The following is a 24,515-nucleotide window of genomic DNA, read 5'->3' as shown; positions in this document are numbered from 1 at the left end:
AAAGGAAATGATTGCCTACTTCACCGATATGCAATTTTATTTTTGCCCCCCAAAAAAGATGTGTGTAGTTCCAGTAGCTAGCTACAGCACTACATACAACAAAGTAATGAACTACTGAAAACACTACCAAGATTTGAATTTAGTTCAACTACCTCCAAGCTACTGCAAAATAGAGTTAAATTACTGGTTGAAATCTGGTGATGTGTCCTTGAGCAAATTGCTTTATCCCTAATTTGCTCCTGGTGCACCTTACTACTATGGCTGACCCTGTAAAACAATACATTTCAGTGCACCTATCTGCTGTATGTAACAAAACTTTTTTTTTTACTCCACAACTGCTGGATGTAATCGCAAGATTTCTTTTAACAGAAAAACATACTTGTCTCAATTTCTGGATGATTTTCCAGCATAATCAATCCTAAATGAGAACAGCCATAATCATAAAAACAATCCAGCAAATATAATACATGATTTATTTACGACAAATATCAAATCACAAACAGAGTGTATTAGTTGCCCTATCGTGTGTGGATAATGGTGCGATTGAAATAGCCTGTCTTCTGTTCCACTTTAGATGGGAGCCCTTCCACCAGCTTGACAAAGTAGTGGCAGTGCACTTTATCCATGATCGCAAACATTCCTCTGCCATGGAAACGGATACGTTTCAGGTACTTCCCCTTTTTGGAGAATGATTCCATTGAAGAGAGGGAGAAAGGGATAAATGTGCGGGTTTTTTTTCATTCCGGAAATTGCATTTAAATGTCAAACATCAGAATTAAGAGATTTCAGTTTCCATTTGTTTATCTATAATAACTTCTACATTACAACTGCATAAATCATACTCAGCCACTGAAGTGAAGACAGGTATTTTTCAGGTATCAAAAATTACATCCCTATTGGGATTTATCAAGACATTTCCATTGACTTAAATTTTAAACAGTCAGGATGTGATTAAAATGCACTATTCACCCTTTGATGATCATCACCATAACTTGTTCTAACCTTCTGCTAAAACAATTTACATTAGAAATTCAATCATGCTATTTAGGGCACACATGGGCAATTTATGTCATACTTTTAGAGATGATTCTAACAAGAGGTTACGTGTATGTGTAAAATTTCAAGAAGATGTTCTAAAGTTGACACTTACAAACATATAAATTGGACTTGTTATGGACTGCCATCTCCTGGGCCTGCAAGATAAAAAATATTTTTAAAACAATGTATAACATGAATGGAAGACAGTGCTCAAACACTGACTAAGTCATACCAGTGGATGTTGTCAGTATACTGTAACTATAGAACTACAGTACATTAGCATATCACAAGCCTAAAGAAAATAGTGTATTGTTTTGCAAAAATAGGAAACTAAGTTCCTTGTTGTCCACATGACCAACAAACTATTATGGTCCAAACACACAAAGACAGTCGTGAAGAGAGCACGACAAAGCCTATTCCCCCTCAGGAGACTGAATTGATTTGGCATAGGTCCTCAGATCCTCAAAAAGGTTCTATAACTGCACCATCATGACTGGTTGTCTCACTGCCTGGTATGGCAACTGCTCGGCCTCTGACCGCAAGGCACTACAGAGGGTATTGCGTACGGCCCAGTACATCACTGGGGCCAAGCTTCCTTTCATCCAGGACCTATACCAGGCGGTGTCAGAGGAAGGCCCTAAAAATTTCCAAAGACTCCAGCCACCATAGTCATGGACTGTTCTCTCTGCCACCAGAGCACCAAGTCTAGGTCCAAAGTGCTTCTTAACAGCTTCAACCCCCAAGCCATAAGACTGCTGAACAGCTAATCAAAGGGCTACCCAGACCCCTCTTTTGCGCTGCTGCTACTCTGTTTATTATCTATGCATAGTCACTTTAACTCTACCTACATGTACATATTACCTCCACTAACCACAGCCCCCACACATTGACTCTGCACCGGTACCCCCTGTATATAGCATCGCTATTGTTATTTTACCGCTGCTGTTTCATTATTTGTTACTTTTATTTTCTATTTAGCACTTATTGTTGGTTAAGGGCTAAGTAAGCATTTCACTGTAAGGTCTAATACCTGTTGTATTCAGCGCATGTGACAAATATCATTTGATCAATTTGATTTAAAAGCATGCTGTTGACAGTTGTACAAGGATAAATTAGAGGTGTTAAAACACACCACATTGTTGTCATGACGTTGGCCTGGGGGTAGGTTTATGACAGTCATAAATACCTCTTCCCCCCTTTTTCCTCTCTCTACCCTACTGATGTGAAATTTGAAAACCCCTTGGTTAACATTGAGATTCTGGGAGCATCAGAAGGTGGGGGGAAATGAACTACATTCTGGTAATCCAACCAATTGAACATATGGAATTGTTGTTCAATTTAAATGTTTGAATATAAAATTATTCGTGATGGGATGAATTGTTATTTTAGTTTCTAAAATGTGAGAATTGGGTTTTCATGAGTGAATTAGGCCCGCCAACGTGAAGAGACATAGGTTGTAAACTATGAAACACACCCCTTTTCTCCCTCCAATATATAAGCCCTTGACTAAAATGTAACCTCCTGTTCCGAGGATGTGAGGACGACGGTCCGATGTCAGAATGGTTCAGATAATAACTACAGAACGAAGCCAACATCAGCGTGAGCTTTGGTTGTGAATGGTATGAACTTTGAACTCTTATTCACTACAGATGTTATACCTACTAGCCAGCAGCTGCAAACGAGGGTTAGGAAGGAACAGACAGAGTATCCCGTCTATCAAACAACAACGTTACTACAATGTATCCAATTGACCACCAGAGACATTCTTCAAAGGACAAAGGACTCGGTTTGGTAACACGGCCTTCCATCTACCACCAACCTACCGAAGCGCAGCTCAGAGTAAATATTTATGCATTTTCCTTTTCCAAATGGGCGGTCATTTAGAATGCATAAAATACAATATTTACAATAGCACAGCTTCTTCCTTTGGTCCTCAGCCTTCCCGCTCTTTCACTCAAACCCAGCCCTTTTCTTTTGTGTAACCAGCTGTCATATCTGTTCCGCCCGCTAGGGCCGTTTTCCTTTATGACGTAATTTGTAATCTAGGTATGATTAATTCTGTGTATATGTAATTCTGTGTGATTAGGTATTTAGTAAATAAATAATGAAACCCAATTTTGTATTGCTGATTCAACTTGTTAGCCAGAGTTCGTGAAGATAACCAAGAATTTACAACTTTCAGATGAGACAGAATTAAGGTGACAATTAATATTGACTGCTATTGATGTAAAATATTACTAGGTCTTTAAGAGTTTATTCGGAAGATAACAGCTTTATAAATATTATTTTGTGGTGTCCCGACTCTCTAGTTAATTACATTTACATAATTAGCTCAATCAGGTAATATTAATTATGGAGAAAGGATTTTATAGAATAGCATGTCATATCACTTAATCCGGCATAGCCAAAGACACGACATTGTCTTTGCCCCCTTTTTGTCGTTGAACTTAAGTTGTGCAATGGCCTTGTCAATGGTCATTCCTCTGATCTGTAGGAGGAATTCAAAAGTCAACCAATGATATATTTTAACAAAATAGAATAATTAAAGAACAACCTACAAGTAGGGAAGACCATAGCCATGTATACGACGATGCTATCACACTTAGACAACATCTTTGCGTAAAAACCCATCACCGAAAACATCTTGTGTGTCACAAACCTTCAATAAAATTCCATTTGAATTTACTGGCATTTTCTGCAGGGGGTTGGACCTTATGCCATTGGGAATTTGAGCAAAGATATCCACAAGAAAGTAATATTCAAGGCCCAGTGCAGTCAAAATTCTGTTTCCCGTGTTTTGTATCATATCACAACAGCTGATGAAACTAACACTGTAAAAGTGTGACGCGTTATTTCCTGATAGTTGCTGGTTAAAAATACAACAAAGACCTTCTAATCTGCAGGTTTTGCATCGGTGGAGTTTTGGCTTGCCTGGTGACAGACAAGGGGCAGTGCAGTCAAAAATGTGATTGTCTTGTGTTTTATGTAAAGTACGTCAAAAGACACACCTACTCATTCAAGGGTTTTTCCTTTATTTTGACTATTTTCTAGTGAAGACGTAAAACTATGAAATAACACATATGGAATCATGTAGTAACCCAAAAAAGTGTTAAAACAAATAAAAATAGATTTTATATTTTATATTCTTCAAAGCAGTCACCCTTTTCCTTGATGACAGCTTTGCACACCCTTGGTATTCTCAACCAGCATCACCTGGAATGCTTTTCAACAGTCTTGAAGGAGTTCCCACATATGCTGAGCACTTTTTGGCTGCTTTTCTTTCACTCTGCAGTCCAACCCATCCCAAAGCATCGCAAATGGGTTGAGGTCGGGTGATTGTGGCAGCCAGGTCATCTGATGCAGGACTTCTTGGTCAAATAGCCCTTCGACAGCCTGGAGGTGTGTTGGGTCATTGTCTTGTTGAAAAACAAATGATAGTGGGACTAAGTGCAAACCAGATGGGATGGCATATTGCTGCAGAATGCTGTGGTGGCCATGCTGGTTAAGTCTGTCTTGAATTTTAAATAAATCACTGACTGTGTCACCAGCAAAGCACTCCCACACCATCACATCTCCTCCATGCTTCACGGTGGGAACCACACATGCAGAGATCATGAGTTCACCTACCGCGTCTCACAAAGACTCATCAGACTAAAGGACAGACTTCCACCGGTCTAATGTCCATTTCTCGTGTTTCTTGGCCCAAGAAAGTCTCTTATTGGTGTCCTTTAGTAGTGGTTTCTTTGCAGCAATTCGACCATGAAGGCCTGATTCACGCAGTCTCCTCTGAACAGTTGATGTTGAGATGTGTCTGTGAAGCATTTATTTTGGGCTGCAATCTGAGGTGCATTTAACTCTAATGAACTTATCCTCTGCAGCAGAAGTAACTCTGGGTCTTCTTTTCCTGTGGCGGTCCTCATGAAAGCCAGTTTCATCATAGCGCTTGATGGTTTTTGCAACTGCACCTGAAGAAACGTTCTAAGTTCTTGACATTGACCTCATTGACTGACCTTCCTGTCTTAAAGTAATGATTCTTTGCTTATTTGAGCTGTTCTTGTCATAATATGTACTTGGTATTTTACCAAATAGGGCTATCTTCTGTATACCACCCCTACCTTGTCACAACACAACTTATTGGCTCAAACACATTAAGGAAAGGAATTCCACAAATTAACTTAACAAGGCACAGCTGTTAACTGAAATGCATTCCAGGTGATTACCTCATGAAGCTGGTTGAGAGAATACCAAGAGTGTGCCAAGCTGTCATCAATGCAACGGCTGGCTACTTTGAAGAATCTCATATGTTTTGATTTGTTTAACACTTTTTTGGTTACTACATGATTCCATGTGTTATTTCATAGTTTTGATGTCTTCACTATTATTCTACAATTATTCTAGAAAAAGGTCCAAAAAAAGAAAAACCCTTGAATGAGTAGGTAGTAGTAGGGGGGGGGGGGTATTCCTAATGGAAGATGTTCCTAGTGTCAACCAGGTGAAAGTGTGTTGGCTCGGCTTCACAATGCCCAAGAGAAACAAGGGCCTTCTCAAAAAAGCATCAGCTCTCTCTGGCAATAAAAAAGGCCATTGTGTAGGTCTGCCTATATAAGGTGCCGCTCCTCCGCTGCCCTAAGGCACATGTTATGCAGCATCACTTGGCATCCTTGGGATGAGATAGATCCCAAATTAATACAACCACTAGCATCCCAAAAACTTTAATCAATGAGCCTGACGCAAAAGATGAGAACGTTAAAAGCTGCATTTTTATGCTGAAAATTATCTTCCCAAACTTAACCTACGCACTGTGTATGTATGCCATTTAGGCTCTACACCTGTAATTTACTTCATTTTAAGAAGTTATTTGGCCACATTAGCTGTGATACAAACCTTATCAAAACATATAGGCTAGATGGTGTTAAACTATGATTCGAAAAAGGTTGCAAAAAAAAAAAAGTAATTGTTTCTTGACTTACGCATCATTCACAAGAGATAATACAGTGCCTTGCGAAAGTATTCGGCCCCCTTGAACTTTGCGACCTTTTGCCACATTTCAGGCTTCAAACATAAAGATATAAAACTGTATTTTTTTGTGAAGAATCAACAACAAGTGGGACACAATCATGAAGTGGAAAGACATTTATTGGATATTTCAAACTTTTTTAACAAATCAAAAACTGAAAAATTGGGCGTGCAAAATTATTCAGCCCCTTTACTTTCAGTGCAGCAAACTCTCCAGAAGTTCAGTGAGGATCTCTGAATGATCCAATGTTGACCTAAATGACTAATGATGATAAATACAATCCACCTGTGTGTAATCAAGTCTCCGTATAAATGCACCTGCACTGTGATAGTCTCAGAGGTCCGTAAAGCGCAGAGAGCATCATGAAGAACAAGAAACACACCAGGCAGGTCCGAGATACTGTTGTGAAGAAGTTTAAAGACGGATTTGGATACAAAAAGATTTCCCAAGCTTTAAACATCCCAAGGAGCACTGTGCAAGCGATAATATTGAAATGGAAGGAGTATCAGACCACTGCAAATCTACCAAGACCTGGCCGTCCCTCTAAACTTTCAGCTCATACAAGGAGAAGACTGATCAGAGATGCAGCCAAGAGGCCCATGATCACGCTAGATGAACTGCAGAGATCTACAGCTGAGGTGAGAGAATCTGTCCATAGGACAACAATCAGTCGTATATTGCACAAATCTGGCCTTTATGGAAGAGTGGCAAGAAGAAAGCCATTTCTTAAATTTATCCATAAAAAGTGTTGTTTAAAGTTTGCCACAAGCCACCTGGGAGACACACCAAACGTGTGGAAGAAGGTGCTCTGGTCAGATTAAACCAAAATTGAACTTTTTGGCAACAATGCAAAACGTTATGTTTGGCGTAAAAGCAACACGGCTCATCACCCTGAACACACCATTCCCACTGTCAAACATGGTGGTGGCAGCATCATGGTTTGGGCCTGCTTTTCTTCAGCAGGGACAGGGAAGATGGTTAAAATTGATGGAAAGATGGATGGAGCCAAATACAGGACCATTCTGGAAGAAAACCCGATGGAGTCTGCAAAAGACCTGAGACTGGGACGGAGATTTGTCTTCCAACAAAACAATGATCCAAAACATAAAGCAAAATCTACAATGGAATGGTTCAAAAATAAACATATCCAGGTGTTAGAATGGCCAAGTCAAAGTCCAGACCTGAATCCAATCGAGAATCTGTGGAAAGAACTGAAAACTGCTGTTCACAAATGCTCTCCATCCAACCTCACTGAGCTCGAGCTGTTTTGCAAGGAGGAATGGGAAAAAATGTCAGTCTCTCGATGTGCGAAACTGATAGAGACATACCCCAAGCGACTTACAGCTGTAATCGCAGCAAAAGGTGGCGCTACAAAGTATTAACTTAAGGGGGCTGAATAATTTTGCACGCCCAATTTCAGTTTTTGATTTGTTAAAAAAGTTTGAAATATCCAATAAATGTCGTTCCACTTCATGATTGTGTCCCACCTGTTGTTGATTCTTCACAAAAAAATACAGTTTTATATCTTTATGTTTGAAGCCTGAAATGTGGCAAAAGGTCGCAAAGTTCAAGGGGGCCGAATACTTTCGCAAGGCACTGTATATATTTCACAAGTGATAGACTAATATTGTCACCCATCAGACTATTCTTGATTTAATCTTGTCTCGTTTTGATTTAGAAGGGACCATTATTATGCAACTGTCGCGATACAGGGGCAGGGGAAAAAACACGTCATCTCCACACTTAAATAACAAATAGAGGACACTTTACTTGTGGTTCATTTTCATGCAAGCCAGGTAGGCTATACTCCTGTTGTAAAGATGAGTCATGTGCTTAATATTAGTTGAGAAATAAATATAGTAGGCCTAGCCTATTGAAGCTGATGGGACCTCTTTTTATTAGAGGCCATCACTGTTTTCTCACGCAATTGCATAGCCCATAGAAATGTTGCACAACATGAGCTCATGGGCTCTCATTTAGTGTTTGATTGGATTTTTTACTACATATGCATTGATGTCAGAGTGATTAGAGGGACAATAGAGTTCTGAGTACCAGGCAATTAGCAAGTTTGGTAGGCTACTAATGACCATCAGTAGCATCAGAGCTTGGAAAAGCCTAATTACCGTGACTAAATAGGCACATGGAATTTGACAGCCTTCAAGACCACCGCTGTCACCAAAACACCCCTACTCACAAGCGAGGGAAAAATATTGTATGGACAATGTTAGGAATTTGACTAAAACATAAAATTGTCAGTAGAACCACAGTAAGGATTTCATCATCAAATGTACTTTATAAAGCCCTTTTTAAATCATCAGTTGTAAAACAGCATCACAGTGCTTTACAGATACCCCGTCTAAATCCCCAAAGAGCAAGCAATTCAGAAGCGGAATACATGTGGTTCAGGGTGTGCATGCTGATGGATAATCAGAACAGGAAACGTTCATTGATGACCATCTGGGTCAGGTAAAGGTCATAATGGCTATACAGGGTGCAAACACTTCAAGACTATGGTCAGATGGCTTTCATGTTTTAGGAAGTAAAAGTTTATGGGTGGGGTGGGTTGTGGGGGCTAGTACCTTTCCATTCACCTTCCCACCCATGGGCCAGTCATAGGACTGACAGAAGAGAGAAGTCTTCAGTCTATACTTGAAGGTTGAGACAGTCTGATTCTATCACATTGGCAAACCATTCCATAAAGAGGAGCTCTGTAGGAGAAAGCCTTGCCTCCAGCTACTGAAGCCATGCTTCCAATTCATCTGACCGAATGGGCAGAAAAGGATCATTACATATAAACAAAAATGATGCGCAAAACACATGGAATCTAACCTGGAATGTTGTCTAGCCATACCATCAACTTCTCCTTGGTTTCCTCCTTCATGGCCTTCTGCCGACAGAGTTGTATTGCCGGTGCTATAACACATGAAGTTGAACAGATTGTTTAAAATACATCTGCGTTTTTTTTTAATGCAAAATGATATTATAACACAATTCTGAGTCATCTCAATACCTAACTGATTTCCTGTTACACGTTTATATCTTGTTTCTCTCTGACCCTGGCAGCATTTTAGAAGGCACAGTGAAGGCATCGATACGATGAGAAGGTATCATCTCTTTCGTGCTCTTCCCAAATGTTATAAGGTTGGACCACAACCTCTCCATATGTTTTCCGTCAGCAAGCCCACTACCAGTCAAATACTTGGTACCATCAGTGACCTGAAATTTAATGTATAATCAGAAATCAATGAGCATTACAATGGGTGATGATGATGATTAATTAAGGGACTAGGACAAATTACAACTAGCTGTTTCTTAACACTTAGTGTAACTGTCTGCAACTAAAGTGGTGTTTAACAGAATAAATTATAAATAAAATGTTTAATTACCTGACAGTCAGCATTATGAGCATAGGCATGAAAGTCCTGGACTGCAAATGTGGTGTCCAACCTTCAGATCGGGACTGTTTATCTAAATGTCAAAATAATTTAGTGTAGCAGTTCTTTTTAGAATTTGTGTAAAACATTACTCATGATTACAAAGCAGGTGTGGAGGAATCAGATTCAAGCCATTCATAAAACCGTATCAAGCAATTCATGAAACTCTTACATTGTGGTGGTTAAAAATTCAATACATTATCTAATGTATTATTATAGCTAACATAGATTGACCTATCAATTTAACCTGTAAATGAGGCTTCAGCTAGCAAGCAATGTCATAGTGAAGAAATGTGATGTTCTGTCCCTGCATTCCTCACAGGTCCCCCAGCAGGAACACCGGCATTTGCAAGCCGGAAAAGTCAGTTCAACATCCGTCATTGTAGACAACGTCATATATAACTAAAATACATCAGCTACACCTCTGAAGCATCCATCCATCCACATACTTCTCTCCTCTTTTCAGGTTCAGGAACTTCAGTGGATGCTCGTGCCTGCACGCCATCCCAAACACACCAGTTATATCCAGTTTCTGGATCGCAGCGCATCCCCGGCTTGAAATTCTGGGTACCCCTGTAAAATAAAGTGAATAAGCATGAGTGAAGAAACACATCACACAAGTCACACAGAAGAGGGCTAGTGAAACTGAATGTGAGACACAGCCCCTTCAAAATGTCTGATACTCCTCCTACAAAGCAGTCAATTCTGGAGGCAGACAATATTTTCATGGGGCCCAAATAGTGCATCAGCTGCAATAACTTGACCTTTTTTCTTAAAATGAATTCTACAAAATTATTAGGGATGACTCAATTGTGAGCTTCCGGTAGAGCTCAACTGTGGAGATTAACTACTCCTCTTAGTGAAACACTTGCAGGTATGGTTTGATTTCCAATTTAAAATACAATAACTTCCAGCATGTATTGGATTTATGGAAAGCCAAGTTAATCTCTCAAAGACACACCACACTCCAGCTGAAGGGCTGCAAACTGGCGCAGGAGGTCCACTGAAACAGCTGTTTGTGGCAGATCAGGGTGACAGGTTCCAGCTAACAGCTGCAAAACTGCACCCAGACACCATGAGCTCTTCCTGAAATGAGACATTCAATTTCTTAGATTGCATTGCTAAACATCACATCCAATGTCTTAAGAACTCTCAAAATGACTCCATATTTTTATCATAATGTTAGCAGTTGATATTCTTCAATAACAGACCAAAGCAAATCAGAGAGAGAAAAATATATTTATTCATTTGTTACGTACGCCTCTTGGAGGGGGGAACGCAACACCCTGCTACACAACTCCCCGTGGAGTGAAAGAGGTATGTGATTGTAGGTGCGGGTAAGGATGACAGAGGCAGAGAATATTACTGTTTACAAGTAATTTATTTCCTTAACACGGTGATGTGGGGAAAAAGGGGCTGGACGGAACCAAAGCAAAGAAATTTAAAGTTAAAGAGCCCCCTCTCCTACCTTACCTGCCTACCCACTACTTACCTAACGTTTTAGCACCCCCTGGCGCGCTAACCAAAATACGGGGTGTGGTCCGCCCAGATCTTACATAGTATTTACGGTCTATGCACACTACGAGTTATGTACACACCCAGGCCTCTTGCCTAAGCACTCCCAAGGTGCATTCCCCCCTGGGAACAAAAACAGAATAATTACTAACAAAGTGAACAATTTCAATAATCAAAAACACAGTCCTTTAGGTATACACATACCTCAGAAGTAGCAGCAACAAAACACATTCAACAAAACTGTTACTGGGCAACAACCAAAACAGGACATCAAAGAAGCTCTCTCTTCTCCTGACAAAGGAACACCGGCTTTTATCTAGCTGGAGAAGGAATTGGTAATTGAAAACAGCTGTTTTCCCCTGACGAGAGGGAGGGTTCAGAGCTCCAAACATCGATGGGACTGACCAATCAGCTGCTTGGAATCCAGGAAGCCATTTCCTGAAATACACACATAAAAACACAAACAAACCCAAAACAACACAGAAACTGGGGAACGTAACATCATTAAATATATTTATGTCCCTTCTTTGGACACTGTGTTAACAAACCTCCAAACGAGCTTCAACACCATACAACACTCCTTCCGTGGCCTCCAACTGCTCTTAAATGCTAGTAAAACTAAATGCATGCTCTTCAACCAATCGCCAACCGCACCCGCCCGCCCGACTAGCATCACTACTCTGGACTATTCTGACTTAGAATATGTGGACAACTACAAATACCTAGGTGTCTGGCTAGACTGTAAACTCTCCTTCCAGACTCACATTAAGCAACTCCAATCCAAAATTAAATCTAGAATCGGCTTCCTATTTCGCAACAAAACATCCTTCACTCATGCTGCCAAACATACCCTCGTAAAACTGACTATCCTACCAATCTTCGACTTCGGCGATGTCATTTACAAAATAGCCTCCAACACTCTAGTCAGCAAATGGGATGCAGTCTATTACACTGCCATCCATTTTTTTCACCAATGCCCCATATATTACCCACCACTGCAACCTGTATGCTCTCGTTGGCTGGTCCTCGCTACATATTCGTCGCCAAACCCCCTGGCTCCATGTCATCTACAAGTCTTTGCTAGGTAAAGCTCCGCCTTATCTCAGTTCACTGGTCACCATAGCAATGCCCATCTTTCCCTCAATCCTGACTAGTCTCCCTGTCCCTGGCACTGAAAAACATGCCACCACCATGTTTCACCGTAGGGATGGTGCCAGGTTTCCTCCAGACGTGATGCCTGGCATTCAGGCCAAAGAGTTCAATGTTGTTTTCATCACACCAGAGAATATTGTTTCTCATGGTCTGAGAGTCCTTTGGGTGCCTTTTGGCAAACTCCAAGCTGGCTGTCATGTGCCTTTTACCGAGGAGTGGCTTCCGTCTGGCCAGCTCTAGGAAGGGTCTCGTTAGTTACACACTTCTCCAAATTAAAAATAATGGAGGCCACTGTGTTCTTGGGGACCTTCAATACTGCAGAGTTTTTTTGGTATCCTTCCCCAGATCTGTGCCTCAACACAATCCTGTCTCGGAGCTCTACAGATAATTCCTTAGACCCCATGGCTTGGTTTTTGCCTTGACAATCCACTGTCAACTGTGTGCCTTTCAAAATCATGTCCAATCAATTAAATGTACCACATGTGGACTCCAATCAAGTTGTAGAAACATCTCAAGGAAGATCAATGATAACAACACCCACCCGTAGCACGCGCACCAGCAGGTATATCTCACTGGTCATCCCCAAAGCCAACACCTCTTTGGCCGCCTTTCCTTCCAGTTCTCTGCTGCCTAAGACTGGAACGAATTGCAAAAATCACTTAAGTTGGGGACTTATATCTCCCTCACTAACTTTAAGCATCAGCTGTCAGAGCAGCTTACCGATCGCTGCAGCTGTACACAGCCCATCTGTAAATAGCCCATCCAACCAACTACCTTCCTCATCCCCATATTTTGTTTTTCTGCTCTTTTGTACACCAGTATTTCTACTTGCACATCCTCATCTGCACATATATCACTCCAGTGTAAATTGCTTAATTGTAATTACTTTGCCACTATTGGCCTATTTATTGCCTTACCTCCTTACTTCATTTGCACACACTGTAAACATATTTTTCTATTGTGTTATTGACTGTACATGTGTTAATCCCATGTGTAACTCTGTGTTGTAGTTTTTGTCGTACTGCTTTGCTTTATCTTGGTCAGGTCACAGATGTAAATGAGAACTTGTTCTCAACTGGCCTACCTGGTTAAATAAAGGTGAAATAACATGTTTTAAATAAAGAACAAATCATAGTTGTTATGCTGGGAAGTAGATGGTCATTCTTCCCTTTCCTCATAGTTTTCTCCCCTGAACAAAGTGACAGAATGTAGTTTATAATCCAACCCTAGCCTGTGGTTGACCAATTAGAATTCCTTGCAGTAAAAATGGGCCAAATAACAAGTATCCATTTTAATTTCAGGCTCAATGTAGAGACAATTTGGACCGATGAGAACTTGCCACATAGCTATAAGTCCTGGACTGAAATTCCTCCCGTGTCCCTGACCCATTAATCTTCAATTCCCCATTACAGAAAAACAACTATTTCCATTGATAATTATTTCCATCTTGACCTATGTGTTGTGTATTTATCTTTGAATATTCTTACAATAACAAAAGAGTGAACCGGGTTATGGTAAACTAGATAAAATGAAATCTAAATCAAAGTTGTAATTTGAGCAGGAATACAGCGTAGTGTGCACAATACAATGAAATAAGTAGATGACACAGTCAAGGGAATATTTCATGACACAAGTTGTAAGAAAATCTGAAATCAACTCGGTGCTTGGCACGACAGATTTTGTCACATTTACATTTACCAGGGAACTGTAACTTTTTTTAGAAACTGTATTTGTACTGTACTATATTTTTTTCTCAACCTTCCTAATATTAAGCAAATATTAAGCGCATTGTTTGAATATACAACAGGTGTATAGCCTACCTGGCTGGCATGAAAATGAACCACAGGAAAAGCATCCTCCATTCGCTATTTAAGTGCAGTGATGACGTATTTGTCCCCCTGCCCGTTTTGAGACAGGTACATGATAACGGTTCATTTAAAATCAAAACGAATTTCACACATATATTATTTAGTATATGTAAAGCCACAATTAAATCAAGAATAGTCTGATTAGCCTATAACTTGTGAATTATATATTAGCACTTGTGAATGAGGACCACCATAAGAAACAATGGCTTTAAAAAAAAAAAAACGTTTTCAAATCACCTCATGTAGCCTAGCCCATAGGCCTATATGTTTTGATAAGGTTTGTATCACAACTAATTAATCTGGTTTACAACGGGTGTAGAGCCTAAATGGCATACATACGCAGCGTGTAGGTTTCAAGTTTGGGGAAGATCATTTTCAGCATAGAAATGCACCTTTATAATAAAAGCAATACATGCATAATCGCATTTGTGGTCACTTCAGACTGGTGTTTTCCTGCTAATAGAACATTCGCGCTTTTTGCCTATTGCCGTATGCGCATTGCTGCGCTTATAATGGAAAGAAATAGCCTAATAATTTATCAACATTTTAAGCTAAACGTTCTGATCTGTTGCGTCAGCCACATTGCGTAAAAAAAGTTTTTTTTGATGCTAGTGGTTATATTAATTTGCGATCTATCGCATCCCACAACTGTCCCAGACAATGTTTGGAATATTTATTTATCGCACAGAATAGAATAGGTCGACTTTTTTACCTTGGGGATAGTAGATTGACATAAACTAGTGCTTTTGCTGTTCGATAGGTCTACTCATCTTGTTGGCTGACGAAAAGTACATGGGGACAGTTATTCCAATATGCACAGCGGGTGCATTACGGCCACACAAAGTTGGAGGAGGCTGATCTATGGTGCTGTGGGTATTGTGGCTCAGTTAAGTATTTCTGTGCCACCTGTGCTGTGAGAAAACACAGCACTCCCAACATTCTCCACCAGTTGGATTTATGGAAGGTAATGTATTTTAAGTTATGTCAACAAACTTTAGTTGTTCTACAAACGTTCTACAAACGTTGGGCTATAAGGTATGAGCTCTGCTTTGGTTTTTGCGCAGGCTGTACACACTACATCAGTCACTCATTCACAATTTGACAATCACTTAATAATGGATGCCGCCTTGAAATTCTAGGCATTATTATTAAATTGTGAATGAGTGACTGATGTAGTGTGTACAGCCTGCGCAAAAACCAAATCAGAGCTCATACCTTTCATGCAACTTTTTTCAAATCATCATTACAGTCGCATCATTCAGCCTTACAATGTATTAAAATCAAAACATATAGCCCAACATTTGTAGAACAACTAAAGTTATATTAAAAACTAAAAAAAGCATACAGGAATACTTGTTTTTTTGTTAACCACTTAACACAGAATAGCTGCATGTGCGCACTCCTTCAAATCATTTGGAGAAAATATATTTTCTATTTTATTCAGCTTTGTTCATTTGTATTCTTCATACTATATAATAATGTCCCGGATTTCAAAACAAATCTTGTCTGCTAAATTAACTAGTGTAGCCCACAGCCAATTGGCATAGCCAGATCAGGACACAACCTAAGAACTCAACAGTATGCTATTCTGTTCTTCTGAAATAGGCTACATTTTCTTAATATAATGCTTCTTTAGACCTGTCAAAAATACATTATGGATTTATTGTGATGGTGTAGGCTATATATTACATGGATTTATTACTTTTTAAAATGTAGATGTTCCAAAGGTCAGCATCAGTGGCTTGTGTGGAAGCCAGAAGATGTTCATGTGTTTATGTTAATTAACGGTCAATTACCGTGAGACCCACAGTTATTTGATTGACAATAAACCGACTGACGAAATTTCATGACCGCCACAGCCCTATACATGATCCAACATTTTGGACTGGGAAGCAATTTTTTTGACATAACTTAAAATACATTACCTTCCATAAATCCAATTGGTGGAGAATGTTGGGAGTGCTGTGTTTTCTCACAGCACAGGTGGCACAGAAATACTTATCTGAGCCACAAAACCCACAGGACCATAGATAAGCCTCCTCCAAAACTCCACACATACTGCAGATTGTGTTGGGTTGAAGACATTCCAGTTATACTGCAGGCATGTGGAGTAGCTCCCTCAACACCTTCTAGGACTCAACATACGCCACCTTCCTTTATTTATGCTGATGGATGTGGAGGAGGTGCATCACTGCAGCTGGGCACAACTTCTGCTACAGAGGGAAGCGTCTGCTCTCCCAGTACTTACTAGAGAGTAGTGACAATTGTTACTGAGTGGACTATCCTGGTTAAATTAAGTTGACTAGAACTGAACAGAGCAATTTTCTCACCAACCCAAGTCGATGGCAGGGGTGTAGGTGCTATCGCGCCTCTAGTCAGGCATCTGTAAAGAAAAACAAGACAGTGACAACTGATACATAGGACACATAATTATCTATCATAATTCATGACTAGTAGAGTTATTTTGCTTACACTCAATTATTTTCTTATAGGGAATGTAAAGATGGTTATGGGTAGGAAGTTGTGATTTGCATGGCCATAACTAGTCTGAAATGGCTCCAGAGACAGGTGATGAAACATATTTGGGCTTCAACAAGCATGGGACAGGAATATATTGGGAATATTGGCTAATGGATATAATGTAATATCTAATACTTTCCTAGTCTAGTGGTTCTCAACTTTTTGGGTCATTATAGCCCCGATCACATCTTGTTCTGCCAATAATGCCCAGAAAGAACCGTCTCATATGCATTTTAAATGTAGGCATATTATCATATAAAATTAGTCTTTCTAAGTACTCACTTTGGATATTGATTCCTGATTGGGAACCACTGGCCTAATCTATCTACATAAGCCACATTAGGTCATGACTTTGTCTATCTGTTCCTTTCATCCCAATTGTCATCTCATTTGATTGGCGTAAACAAAGGATAGGGAGATTTTCCACCATAAAACCTATACCAGTCATTTAATTTCTTAAACGAGTGATCAAGAGCACCTTCATGTTGAAGAACATACAGTGCATTCGGAAAGTATTCAGACCTCTTCGATTTTCAAGTCTCTGTCCTTGAGTGGCACAACCAGAGCCGGACTTGAACCTGATCGAACATCTCTGGAAAGACCTGAAACATCTCTAGAGAGACCTGTGCAGCGAAGCTCTCCATCCAACCTGACTTGAGAGCTTGAGAGGATCTGCAGAGAATAATGGGAGAAACTCCCTAAATACAGGTGTACCAAGCTTGTAGCGTCATACCCAAGAAGACTGGAGGCTGTAATCACTGCCAAAGGTGCTTCAACAAAGTACTGAGTAAAGGGTCTGAATACTTATGTAAATGTGATATATTTTTTTCATTTGCAAAAATGTATAAAAATCTGTTTTTGCTTTGTAATTATGGGGTATAGTGTGTAATCAACTTAATCCATTTTAGAATAAGACTGTAATGTAACAAAATGTGGAAAAACTCAAGGGGTCTGAATACTTTCTGAATGTACTGTAGGCAACATCCTAATTCTCCACCCCTTTTCAGAAGTGTGCACTTGCACACACCCTGTCATTATTTAAAAATTATATGAATGGTGTAAGCATTGGCTAGGAGTTTAACTCCACACCAGAAAGTGTATTAATGAAAACGACTATAAATTCAGATCAAATTGCACTCAAAAAAAGTTCTCCCCAGTTCATATTAGCGGGCTATCCCGAGGTAAAAACACTTTTTAAAAAAATCCTTTACATTAGCTTTGTAAATCAGTTTAAAAAATAATCAGATTAGGTACATTTGACGACGACATGAAATGTTATTCTAGTTTTAGTTACAGTAAAATAAAAATGGTTATTACCGCCACCAACTTATATGGGGTGTAATAAAAGCTGTGGTTGATACATTTTGCCTACTTGGAAATTACCATATGAAACGTTGTTTTGAACCTGGCACCCCTCTGTCTGATTCACATCGCGTGATTTATGATGATACTATAGTTCTCGATTATATCAACTGATTGGTTCTGTATGGGGTGCAGTGTTGCCAGCTAATTTTCAGGGTAAGTTGCTAGAGGCAGGTTGATTTGTTGCTAAAAGTTGCTAAATGACATTGTGATGTCATTGCGTAATAACGTAAAACTACGTCATTACGGAGAATACACAATAACATTACTCAAATTGACTGGAAAAGGTGCCAAGATGGCGGCTTGAACAGACGCTTTTTATCCGAGCTGGGTAGGCCAACCAATCAGAATTTGTGTTTAATACTTTTTATGGAAAAGTTTGATCTTACTGATATATGGAGATTATAGCGTCTATCAAACATCTAAAGAACAATAAATCACCAGGTGTTGATGGAATTACATCAGAATTTTACAAATTATTTTCTGAACAAGTAGCTCCCTTCCTATTTGAAGTATTTTTAGAGAGTATTAAAAACAATGTTCTCCCTTCTACAATGAGTCAGGGGTTAATAACACTGATACCTTAGCCTAAAAAAGAAGTGCTGCTCATCGATAACTGGTGTCCAATTTGTCTTTTTAATAATGACTATAAGATATTAGCCTTACTACTTGCAAAAATAATTAAAGAAGTCCTGGATGCAATCATTGATGAAACAGTCTGGCACAGACATATTTCTAACAATGTCAGACTAGTATTAGACACACTTGACTACTCAGACCTAATAACTGAGGATAGCTTCATATTATTTTTAGATTTTTCTAAAGCATTTGACACAGTAGAGCATCAGTTTCTCTTCCACTCCCTTGAGAGAATTGGCTTTGGGGATTTTTTCTGTAAGGCTATTAAGACTCTCTATGCAAATGGTAACAGCTCTATCAAATTGAAATATGGCACCTCACCTAGATTTGAGTTAAAGAGAGGAATTAGGCAAGGTTGTACTATCTCTCCGTACCTGTTTTTATTAATCACCCAACTTCTTGCAAATTCTTTAAATAGTCCTGTACAAGGTATTTCCATAGCTGGTAAAGAAATTATTATAAGCCAGCTGGCTGACGATACTACACTTTTTCTGAAAGATGCTAACCAAATTCCCATATCGATCAATGTGATACAATCCTTTTCCAAAGCGTCTGGTCTATATCTTAACATTAATAAATGTGGACTCATAGCTGTCAAAGATTGTGTGACACCTTCATATTATGGTATTCCAGTAAAAGAAGAACTTACATATTTAGGCATAACCATTACAAGGGATCAGAAGTCTAGAGGCTTACTAAATTTTAACCCTCGTATTAAAAAACCCCAGAAGAAACTAAATCAATGGCTACAGAGGGACTTATCTTTAAAAGGTAGAGTCCTAATAACCAAGGCTGAAGGTATCTCTAGACTAACATCTCTAGGTGCTCTATCTTTATATCTTGACAGTAAAATAAGCAAGGAGATAGACCAGATGCTTTTCAACTTTCTTTGGAGAAACCGTACCCATTACATTAGGAAAACTGTTGTAATGAACACTTATGAGAATTGTTTACTATTTTCTGGACTTTAAATAATACTTTTAAGATCAATTGGATAAAACAATTCCTAAGAAGACCCACTTCTATCTGGAATGTTATTCCTCATCATGTCTTCTCTACTATTGGTGGCCTTAACTTCGTTGTTTTGCAATTATAATATTGACAAAGTTCCAATGAAACTTTCTGCTTTTCATCGTCAGGTTTTCTTGTCATGGTCCTTAATTTATAAACACAATTTTTCTCCACACAGATATTATATATGGAATAATTGGGATATATTGTATAAAAATACCTCTTTGTTTTTAGAATATTGGTTCCGAAATAATATCCTATTGGTGAGCCAACTGGTAAATGCAGAGGGTCTTTTACTCAGTTATAAAGAATTCTTTTCACTTTACAAGGTCCTTGTAACACCTGTAACACCAATTGTTTTAGATGCCATTCCCTCAGGTGTTGCTATGTTATTCAGGAACGTGTCAAGACCTGACCCTCAGAGCCTACCTTCTATTGACCCTGTTGACTCATCCGTAGGAAAGATTTGTTTCTCTTTTGGTCCATTCAACAACAAAGCGATATGATTCTTGTGTCAGCCTTATTGGAATGGATTTATTGATAATATCTGTTGGGAAAAAGTTTGGATGTTGCCACACACATACCTACTTGTTAACAAAATTAAGGAAGTTTCCTTTAAAATTATTCATAAATATTATCCTGCCAACCACTATATGAAGAAGTTTAAGGAAAACATCAACTCAAATTGCTCATTTTGTAATGACCAACCAGAAACAGTGTTGCATCTTTTTTGGCATTGTATGCATGTAAGAAAACTGGCAAGACATCCGTAGGTTTATAACACATTTACGAAGATTTTACACTATTGTTGAGAGATGTACTGTTTGGATTCTTTACATACAATAGAAATAAGCGGAATCATTTTTATGTAATTAATTTCATTATTCTTTTGGCCAAAATTTATATACACAAATGTAAATTTACAAACAGAAAACCACATTTTCGTACCCTACAAAAAGAAATTGAACTGTATTTTAAGACGGTTAAATGCTCTCCTAACAAAAACGCTGTAATGTAGTAAGACTTCTGATCCTTTGTAATGGCTATGCCTAAATATGTAAGTTCTTCTTTTACAGGAATACCATAATATGAAGGTGTCATACAATCTTTGACAGCTATGAGTTCACATTTATTAATGTTAAGATATAGACCAGACACTTTGGAAAATGATTGTATCACATTGATCGATATGGGAATTTGGTTAGCGTCTTTCAGAAAAAGTGTGGTATCGTCAGCCAGCTGGCTTATAATAATTTCTTTACCAGCTATGGAAATACCTTGTACAGGACAATTTAAAGAATTTGCAAGAAGTTGGGTGATTAATAAAAACAGGTACGGAGAGATAGTACAACCTTGCCTAATTCCTCTCTTTAACTCAAATCTAGGTGAGGTGCCATATTTCAATTTGATAGAGCTGTTACAATTTGCATAGAGAGTCTTAATAGCCTTACAGAAAAAATCCCCAAAGCCAAGTCTCTCAAGGGAGTGGAAGAGAAACTGATGCTCTACTGTGTCAAATGCTTTATAAAAATCTAAAAAATAATATGAAGCTATCCTCAGTTATTAGGTCTGAGTAGTCAAGTGTGTCTAATACTAGTCTGACATTGTTAGAAATATGTCTGTTCCTCATGAAGCCAGACAATAATTGCATCCAGGACTTCTTTAATTATTTTTGCAAGTAGTAAGGCTAATATCTTATAGTCATTATTAAGAAGACAAATTGGACGCCAGTTATCGATGAGCAGCACTTCTTTTTTAGGCTTAGGTATCAGTGTTATTAACCCGACTCATTGTAGGAGGGTGAACATTGTTTTTAATACTCTCTAAAAAGACTTCAAATAGGAAGGGAGCTACTTGTTCAGAAATTAATTTGTAAAATTCTGATGTAATTCCATCAACACCTGGTGATTTATTGTTCTTTAGATGTTTGATAGACTCTATAATCTCTTCAACTTTGATGGGTTCATCACACTGTTTAGATTCTATATCACTGATAGAGTGAACATTATTCAGTGAGTTAAAAAAACATATCTGTGGATTCCTGACAGTACGTAGAGCTATACAATTTTCTGTAAACATTGCTACAGTATTGAGCGATTAATTTTTGAACACCATCAATGTTTGGTTAACTTATGGCTAGTGTTATTTTTAGAGTGAAATTTCTCAAGTCTAAAGAAATAGGATGAATTCTGTTCTCCCTCCTCAATCCATTTTTTCCTAGATCTAATAAAGGCTCCTTCTGCTTTTAATTTATATATATTATCCAGTTTATTTTGTAACTCAATTAGTTCCATCTTCTCCTCCCCCAAGAGGTCGGCTGGGGACCTCTGAGAAAGGGAAGTTATCTTAATGATCACCTTTTCCAGCTCTTCTGGTCTTAGCAAGATTACTACCATATTTTCTACGATATTTGGACACCTCAAATTTAAAGAGCTCCCAGTTCTTGCAATAAGATTTTTCTTCACAAGCCCTTTCCCAAAAGTGTGAGAGCAGATCTTTAACCTCAAATGTAACTATATCATTATTTAATAATGAGCTATTTAGCTTCCAGTAGGATGCTCTACCAAGGTTTGTATCAGGGGTAAATATTTTGATATCAATGTAAATAGCCCTATGGTCTGTGAGGGGAGTAGTACAAATATTTGTAGTAACACACTCACTATCAATACATTTGGATATAAGCCAAAAATCTATTCTGGATTGTCTGGAGCCTGTTTTGTTACTCCAAGTGAATGATCTTTCGGCCGGAAACCTCTCTCTCCATATATTGGTAAGATCAAACGTTTCCATAAAAAGTATTAAACCTAAATTCTGATTGGTTGGCCTATCAGTTGAATTATCTATTGTAATGTTAAAGTCCCCTCCTATCAATAATAACGAATTGGGAAATTTAGATAACCAATGAAGTATATGTTTCTCTATAGATTCAAGCAAGTCATCATTCTCATGTTTGGTGTTGTACCCGTAGAAGTTTACAGTAATGAGTGTAATGTCATTGTAACTGATCACAAGACAAATCAAGTGACCAAAGGGGTCACATTCCGAGTGTAGAATATTACCACCAAAGGTATTTTTCATTGTAGTGACACCAGCGGAGCGTTCAGATCCATGGGAAAGCCAAATATCGTTGCCCCACTTGACCTCCAAAAGTTGGCATCAGCCAAAATTGAGTGAGACTCTTGAAAAAAGCAAAAATCTGTTTGAAATTGTTTAGCAAATAAAAATAAGGCCTTGCGCTTCACATTGTTTCGTAACCCCCTAGCATTAAGAGATAATATAGACAGACAAAACAACAAAGATTATATAAAAGTATAAACTGTAGTAGGATTAGTCAAAGACGTAGGAGCAGTGAACGTAAACGATAAGGAACCGAGATCTGCACCATTTAAGTCAATTTAAAGTGAAAATAGCTTATTCCATAACCTTTGAGCTAGACGTTATCTGGCTTTGAAATTCAACTCAACTGGAAATTATGTTCAAGACCAAACCAAGGGTTCTTGTAGTAAGAGAGACTAAAAACCCTCTTTAGTGTAATCAGGAACTATTCTGAGAAATAATAAAATAAATAATAATCTAAATAAAAAAGGGTACCTACTATTTTAAGTACATATGAAAACTGATCATAAAATAATTGAATAACAAAATGTTTTACATATAAACGTTCCTAAGACCTTTTTTGGAAATAAGTATTAATAACTAAATAGAACAATAACCGTGTAAAGTCAGAGCAGACCTGTATGCCCTTTAAAACAGTAGCTTAGTTACTGTATACATAAAACATAAATTCAGCTTTCAATCTTCTTTGTAAGCTTGTAAACAAAATAGGTATTCTGGTCATACAAGAACAAACTAATAAATTGAAATACCTGAGTATTCCTGAAAAATAGTCATGCTTGTTAGGTAAACAACATAAGGAAAATGAGAATACCATGGCTGAAACCATCAACCTGTTCCTTCTGGTGAGATTTTAGGGAGGAATATGGATTTCTGAACCGTTGATGAAACCTCGTCCTCCGACGAAGTAAGCAGCCTTCCCCTCACTTCGTGCTATCTTGATCGTTGGCCACAACTTGTTCCTTCTTTCTATGTCTTCCGAGCTGAGATGCTCGGCGAAACGCATACCATGGCTCTGAAGGAAGGCGTTCTTCCTAGCAGCTTTCCAGACAGCATCCCTGTAGAATCTGGTAGTGAATATGATGATGATACCCCTGGGTCTTGAATCGCTTTGCTTTTGCTTCTTGCCGAGGCGATGCACAACGTCGATGTTATCACCAACTTTGTTCTTCTCTGCAGGCAAAACTTATTGGCAGATACGGATAGCCTCTCCTCGCACATCTTCATTCTCCACCTCTGGCAAGCCGTAGAGTCTCAGGTTCCATTTTCTTGTGTATTGTTCCAGATCAGTGAGACGTCTATGGTAGACATTGTTATTCTTTTCCACCCTTTCCATATTTTTTTCAACTTTTGCCACTCTCGTTTTCACATCCTTAATTTCACCACATGCAAACTCGTCTTTTTCAAGCCTTCGATAACCATGGTGTTCGCGCCTACCATTTTCTCAATGGCGTCACACCTGGAGTTGATGAGTAAGGAGAGGGTAGCCACGATGTCAGAGTTCATGTTGGGTTTTTTGGAGGGTGGAGGTTTGCACGGAGTAACCGGTAAAGAGGGGAATTCGTCATCTTCAGCATTCGAAAGCATGCTATTATCCATAGGCCAAGTGTAGTTATGGCAGTTGTCTATAAGCACGTTTCTCTCTTGTTGATTAGCAATAGAACGGCTAACTTCTTTCTTTTTTTTGTCACGACTTTGCATGGACATGCTGAAATAAATGATCCAATTATCATTCCAGTCACAGGAAAGGTCTTATATCTTGAACAAATAAAAATAATGACTATAAACGTTTTTTTTTTCCCACAATCTTTCTGAAGTTTGGTACGGAGCTCGGTAAAAAAAAAG

At 38.6% G+C, this 24,515-nt stretch overlaps 1 long non-coding RNA gene across 6 annotated transcripts; it reads right to left on the bottom strand.

Moving 5' to 3' along the window:
- Window positions 1-452: 452 nt before the first annotated feature.
- Window positions 453-24,388, bottom strand: LOC112228550. Of its 6 annotated transcripts, XR_006080458.1 has the most exons (9): window positions 23,485-24,388; window positions 16,355-16,407; window positions 10,451-10,575; window positions 9,939-10,062; window positions 9,442-9,523; window positions 9,066-9,271; window positions 8,885-8,968; window positions 1,151-1,193; window positions 453-677 (listed from the first exon to the last, which is right to left on the bottom strand). It is a non-coding gene; the product is annotated as an uncharacterized LOC112228550 (long non-coding RNA). The 6 variants fall into 6 exon arrangements; XR_006080459.1 differs by lacking the exon at window positions 16,355-16,407; XR_002950073.2 differs by lacking the exons at window positions 16,355-16,407; window positions 23,485-24,388 and adding an exon at window positions 10,982-11,525.
- Between the last annotated feature and the right edge of the window lie 127 nt (window positions 24,389-24,515).

This window comes from Oncorhynchus tshawytscha, linkage group LG30 (assembly GCF_018296145.1).
Source record: "Oncorhynchus tshawytscha isolate Ot180627B linkage group LG30, Otsh_v2.0, whole genome shotgun sequence".
Taxonomy (NCBI): domain Eukaryota; kingdom Metazoa; phylum Chordata; class Actinopteri; order Salmoniformes; family Salmonidae; genus Oncorhynchus; species Oncorhynchus tshawytscha.
The sequence above is the reverse complement of the archived record's forward strand: the minus strand, read 5'-3'. Positions and strand labels throughout refer to the sequence as shown.